Source organism: Lolium rigidum, unplaced genomic scaffold (assembly GCF_022539505.1).
Source record: "Lolium rigidum isolate FL_2022 unplaced genomic scaffold, APGP_CSIRO_Lrig_0.1 contig_15296_1, whole genome shotgun sequence".
Classification (NCBI taxonomy): domain Eukaryota; kingdom Viridiplantae; phylum Streptophyta; class Magnoliopsida; order Poales; family Poaceae; genus Lolium; species Lolium rigidum.
In genome coordinates, this window is record NW_025899873.1 from 237634 (window position 1) to 244625 (window position 6992).

Consider the following 6992-nt stretch of genomic DNA (forward strand, 5'->3'; position numbering starts at 1 on the left):
TGAAGCCTTGTTGATGGCGAGCAACGTAGTTATCATAGATGTGTTAGGGTTAGCATTGTTTCATCGTATCATATGCTTTCGTCCATGCAACCCTTAGACGTCTAGCCGCCCTTACACCTATCTTAGGTGTAAGGGCGGCACCTCGCTTGATCATTATTCAGTAGATCCGATCCGTTATGATTGTTCCTTGTTCTTCAAGGATTAGTTTAATATCTGCATAGTTAGGCCTTACAAACGGGTTGAAGGATCCAGTGGCACGTAGGGTGTAGTTTGTTAGCCCTAGATAAGATGTTCCGGGGATCAACTTCATGTTGGTTTTTAGGCCTTGTCTAGGGTCGGTTTATTATCACCGTGCGTGGCCGCCATGCTCAATCACGCGTAGGATGTTCCGATTATGTGGTGAAAACCCTAAATCGTCGTAGGTCGTTTTAGCTCTATATTGATCAAGCAGGACCACCATGTGATCGTATACCTCATACGGATCATGGGTGGATCGGCTCCTTGAGCCGATTCACAGGACAACCTGAGAGCCGATCGAGGCTCGTATTTGATGTTTATGTGTATGACATGCAGGAAACTAAGCGAAGCAAATCCATCACCTTCCTGACCAGGTATAGGTCAGGTGGCACGCCCTTGCATCAGCATCGGACGTGCGTGCCGAGTCTTTGCGGGCCGTCGCTCGAGGGACCAGGGCCAGCCGCAGTCCAGGGAGCCTCCCGGCTCTACTGTGTTGCCCGTCGCTGCTCGCCGGTGGGTTTCTGACCGCAACAGAGACATAATAGATCGATATCACAACACATCATTCATTACAACACATAATCGTCTTACAAATAAAGGATCACATGATCCAGTCTTTATTACAACAATAGAAGTTCTATTGATCCATTACATAACACATAGCGGAAGCGAAATAGCGTAGTGGTAGTCCATCTATTCCACAGGCAACTGTTGACGTCAGGAGCGATCCTAGTTGTCGTAGACGTCCTGCTGTCCTTCTTCCGGGTTCTGGTACTCCTCTTCATAGTCTGGCCATTTGAATAGCCAGGGACACAGCCATGAGTACTTTAAAGTACTCGCAAACTAGTAAATACCATCAACTATAGTAAGGGGGTTCTAAGCTCTAGTTTCATTTGCATAAAGCCAGTTTTATTTCATAAGCACTTTAATAAACAAAACTCCTCATTTGCTAAACTCAGGTGGGAACATTAGTGTTATTCCCACAACTCAGTTGTGATTCAAAGTCAAAGTCACCTTTCAATTCAAATCACAAGTCACCATTCATATTTTTAGAAAAATTCTGATGACGGAACAGTATGGCCTTTCCAACTGTCCATGACCACGGACGCGGCTATTCGAATAGGTTAAACTCTGCAGAGGTTGTACACTTGTGCCACAACAATTGCAATAGTTCGTCAGGGGTAATCGGCCCTGATTTATCGTACGCGAGTACGCGAACTATCAATCCTAACCTTTCATTTACATACCCTAGTATAGGCACCTCTCCCCATGAGCTTGGCCTCCCGGTGAAGACAGACAGTCGGCACTGGAACTGCACAGGGCTTGGGCCGGACATTCACCTCATTTCACGTCATTTCACATCATTCCTTTTGTTGTAGAGGCAGCCTCCGGCATAACCCCGATGACGCTTGTTTCAGAGGGAACCCATACTAAGACACATAAATTTCCAGCTAAGCCTTACCAGATTCAGGTATTGTGGGGGTACTTGTAAAATTGGAATGGTATCGCATCCGAACCCAACCATCAGTTTTGTAAAATTCACCAAGTCATTCACAAGTCACATTCACCTTCAAAATCTTTCAATAGAATGACTCATCATTCCAAGGTTTTCGAGTCATTGGTTTTCACAAGTTCCCATCCAGAATAGTCACTTTGATTATTGAGCACTAGCAACTAGTCATGAGGGGTGCTAAGCAACTTGGATTGTTCTAGGCTAAGTTTGCTACTCTTGCACTACTCCATAACTAAACTAAGTGAATCATGAATCAAAAAGTACTTTGATAAACAAAATTTAGTAAAGCTGGTAAAGTAAAAAACTTGGGATAGGAGCATTAAGCATAAAATAAAAAGGTGGGGATGCCTTGCTCTTGTAGAGCTTTGCACTTTGCAAGAATATTAGCTTGCAAACAGAAATAGCTTGCATTAGTCTAGCTTGCCTTGATTGGTGATGTGATCAAAGTTCTCTTGCTGTTCCTCTTGGTAGAATACCTCCTCCTCTTGATAGTCTCCGGTACTAGCGTCTATAAACGAATACGAGGATACAATCACCAAACAACACTTAAGCAGTCTTTAATTAGCCTTAATGGCTCACACCATTGATCTAGCATCACTACTTAATATTTATCCAAAAATTATTCTAGGGTTTCCTTATTTAGTATTAGGAAAATAATTTCCTCTTATTCAAAATTGGATTAGGGTTTCTCTTTGATTTGGGAGAAATAATTTCCTCTCATTGAATTCTTCTTAAGATTTAATCTTCTCCAATAACCAGGGATGATCCCATGTTGACCAAGGTCAACACTTCACACTTATTATTTGAGAGAAAAGATTTAAATGAGATTCATCATCTCATGTGCTTTAAATAACCATGGCAATATTAAATAGTATTTTGATTTAAATTCTACAAGTGAGAAAGTATGAACCTATGCAGTAGAGGTCATCATATTACTTCATCTTACTTGAGAAAATGAGTTAAATGAGGTGCTACACCTCATGGATTTAAATTCCTAAAATTTGCTATAGTTTAAATGAACTAGTATTGACTACATAGCCAATATTTTCTTCTAGCCCATGATCATGTACAGAACCCATATCATATTTTTACATAGTAAATTAGAGTTTGTGATAAGTGAATTATTGCAATTGGATTCACTTCAAAATTCAAATTGTTTGATTTTTAAGATTTATTTGAAAGATGAAAAGTATCTGTTTTGTTATTTTTGCTATTCAAAATCTACACAAGATATGAGTTTGAGACCAATGGAAAAAAGTAGATAATTTCATGGGCTTTCCAGAGATAGGTAGTTTGCTAGATTTGGTTCAGTAGTTTGAAAGTTATTCAAATTTGAATGGGGCACCAGTGTTTGAAATTTGGATGAAACTAACTATTTGAATTAAACCCAATTGGGCTAGGCGGGAAACTAACTGGGCCGAAATGGTTTGAACAGCGAAGCTGGCCCAGTAACGGCGCGGGCCTGCTGACAGGGGGTCCCACTCGTCAGTGAGTTATAATCACCGAAACGGTAAGCTCTGACCTGGACCGTTGGATTAGAGGTGGATCGTGTGGTCGACCGTCGTCGTCGTCGACGGGGGAGGAGGGCTTGCTGCGACGGCGAGGTAGAGGGTCGGCGGCCTGACGGAGCTCCGGCGAGGGGCGGCGAGGGTCGCAGGTGAACGAGGAGTCGACGGCGAGGTCAGCGGTAGTCGGGGGAGGGCTTGAGGTAGACGGAATCGACGGCGGTGAGGAGCTACTGTGGCGGTGGTCGGCGATGAAATTGGAGCTATTCAGGCGGAATTGGGACGAGGGAAGGGTTTGAGGAGATCAAGGAGAAGGAGTGGAGGCCGATGGTGTGGAGAATTCATCAAGGGGTCGCCTCTATTTATAGTTGCGCGTGCGTGTCGTGGGTGCCCGTGGAGGTCGTCCATGGCGCCGGCGTCTGGAGCGGCGAAGGGGCAAGCTAGTGAGTGCATCGTGTAGGCGACGGCTAGGCGGAGCTAGCGCGCGTGAAGGGACAACAGAGGAAGGACGGGAGCGTGCTGGATCATCATCGTCCTCGCAGTACAGGCACGGCAGAGGCGTTGATCATGGCGACGGCTAGGGCGTTCCCGCGTGCCAGTAGGGTTGTCCAGGAGCTAGCTGGTGCAAAGGTGTGTGCGCGTGCGAAAGGAGAAGAGGAGGGGAGGACGGACGCGATCGGGCGAGCGTGCGCTCTGTCGTGTCCAGAGATGTGCTCATGCGCGCTCTGGCACGACCTGGGCGTCGTGGGCGCGTCTGGGCGTGTCCAAAGATGGGCGTTGGCATGTCTGTCTCCGTCCAGGGAAGGTACCAGCGTGATCAGCAAGGTAAGGACGATCCAGTAGACATGGTGAGAGTGACCAGAGAGGGCAGGTGCAATGGAGTGGCATGGTGATTGCATGGTGCACGGCATGGTCCTGTTCTGAGCATTTTCACACTTTAATCATCACCAGCAAGTACATGGCTTGATGCAGGAGAGGTACAGGAGCAGCAATGATCAAGGATCAAAGTGGTTTAGGCTAAGAACCAGAGGGTAAAAGGGTGTGTGCAAAATCAGGAATGATGCCTGCCAGGTGTTTGTGAAAATGGCCACATGAAACTTTTGGTCGAATTTTGGATTTATTTTTGGTGGAGCTCAAACATATAATTAAAGAGAAAGAATGGTGGTGGTGGTGTTCATTTTGGTGAAGATTTGCAAGTTTTCAAATTTGGTATGATCTTCTCATAGTTTCAAAGTCTCCACTTGTCACAACTATTCTGGTCAACCTGGTCAACCTTAGCACTGATGGTCAACATGAAAGTTGTTCACCTTGACATGGTCTTGGATGACATGGCAATAGTTGGTCAAGTCTAGTTTGAGAAAAGTTAAAACCAGGGGTGCAAAGTGGTGAAGATAATAAAAATGGGACATATGACCATTATCATATGTGTGAAGGTTTTGAGAGTTGCATTGGTTTGATTCTTGTTTCTTTGATGCAATTGTGTTTTTTTAACATATATAAGCATTCAACAAGCAAGAGATCAAGCAATGGTGGCCTTGGGTGAAGATTTGCAAAATTGGCCAAAGTGTATGTAAGGAAAAATGGAATTTTCTCACCATTTAACTTCTCTCCATTTGATTTGACTTTTGTTGACTCTAATGTGATTCTTATAAGTTTAGAAACATTTTCAAACCATTGAAACCATTTCAAAAGGTCTTGTTCAAAGATTTGCAAAAATGGCCTTAATACATAAGAGGTGAGGTGTCAAATTTTACTAAACTTGGAAATTGTTGATCTTGCTTTACTTGGACATGGGTTAGGGTCAATTTAGCATTAGATTAGGTTTAGAAAAGGTTTCACATCATTTGGTCAAGGTTTAAAGTCATAGGGAAAAATTTGGTGAAATGGCTATGTGTCACATATGCCTCTATGCATATGTTGCATTTGAGTTTTAATTTGACTTGGCTTGACCCAATTGGTGGGGTTGAGTGTTGAAATGTTATATAGGAGTGATCCCACCATTCACAACAAGTCTTAGGGTCAAGGATCTCAAATTCACAAATTTGCATTTTACTCACATATGCCTCTATGGCAGTTTTAATTTTTTTTTATTTTCTTTGGAAACAACTTGGATTAGGTTTGATAAGTTCTAGGTAAGGTGTATGAAGGCTTTCCAAACCTCTAAGCAAAGTAGAAAAGCTTAGGGTAAAGATTTATATAAATAGCCATAGGCACATATGCCTTTTTCTTATTTAATTTCCTTTGATTTTATTTTAACTAGGATGGTGAAAAGAGGGGTGAGGTTTAGGGTTTAAGATTAATTCAAACTACTTTAACAAGCAAACATGGCAATTGCACAAGAATTAAGCAAGATCACTATGCCTCAAACTTAATTCAATAAAAGTTTTTGTTGGTTCCAAAATTTGGAACTAGGGAAATTCATTTGTTTTGTTTTGAAATTTTTGGGATGTTACACCACCTCACATAATGTACATGCCCTGGCATAATTGTTCATCAAGTCCTAGCTACTTCAAAATGTACAACCAACATCGTCTTCGTCTTCATCATGCATGCATCACCACCACTCCAGCACAAGGGAGCACTATACGTAGTAGTGCTTGCCCAGGAAGGTTCCGAGCCATGAACAAATCCGCTGCCCAGGGACCTGTTGTCGAAGAGGTGGCATCCATGATGGCGGAGTATAGGGCAGGGTGGATGTCGGGAGGGGCAGCATTAGTGATGGCCTCCGCCACCGCTTTGATAGCTTCTGCGATGAATGTCTTGTTACCAATGTCCTCCTCAGCGAAAACATACCTCTTCCTCTTCCTGGCAACGTTAGCATAAGATGCATTTCCTGGAGAATGAGCAGCACTAGCGCCAACACCAGAAGAGCAAGGCGGGTAGTCGTTGTCAAGCACAACCGTATCAGATTGCTGAGTGTCAGGGTCATCTACTCCAGGTGTTCCTAGAGGTTCACTGGAGCCCATGGCATACTTTCCGGTGGCTAGGCCAAAGTCAAAGATCTATTGCATCTGTGAGTAGTTCATAATTGGCTTGTGAGGAACTCGACATCCTTTGGGTGAGCTTAACACATGGGGACAAACAGTTGGTTAGTCGGGGAAGGTTAGAAGACATGTTAATTTGTGCAAGTGAATTATTGTGAGTGTAGTGGTCGTCCTCCAGGATGATGATGTGAGTGTCCTCATCCCATCCGGCACCGCTGAGATCTCTCAGCTTGCTGATATGGATCCACCTGGCTCTCCACTTACGCAGGTGATAGTACACCTGCGTTGACGACACCTCCTTTTGTCAGTAGTCAAACATATTCTTGGCACAATCATTCATATGCGCCTCATTAAACCCATTCTTTGTCCTGATGCCACTCTTGATGATTTCACACATAAGATGCAGGACGAACAAGGAGAGGTAAGGTGACCACTTCATAGTGGACTTCCCCAACTTAAGCGCCCACTAGTGGTATGGGATTTACCAACCTTGCTCGCCTTCTTCTTGGCGTTCAAGCACTGGAACAAAAGAATGCAATTACAAGGAGAAAACAGAGAAGTATGTACATGAACAATTATACATCATGAACAAGAATACATATTGTGCCTCATATAAGAATCAGCAAGATGAATATGTCTCTAGCAAGTGTGTTGTATAAGAATTGTTCTTGGACATAACACAAGCTAGAAATAGATCATCTCATCAACATTTTAATCATGGGCACGCGGACTCTAAAAATGTTGAAGCCTCAT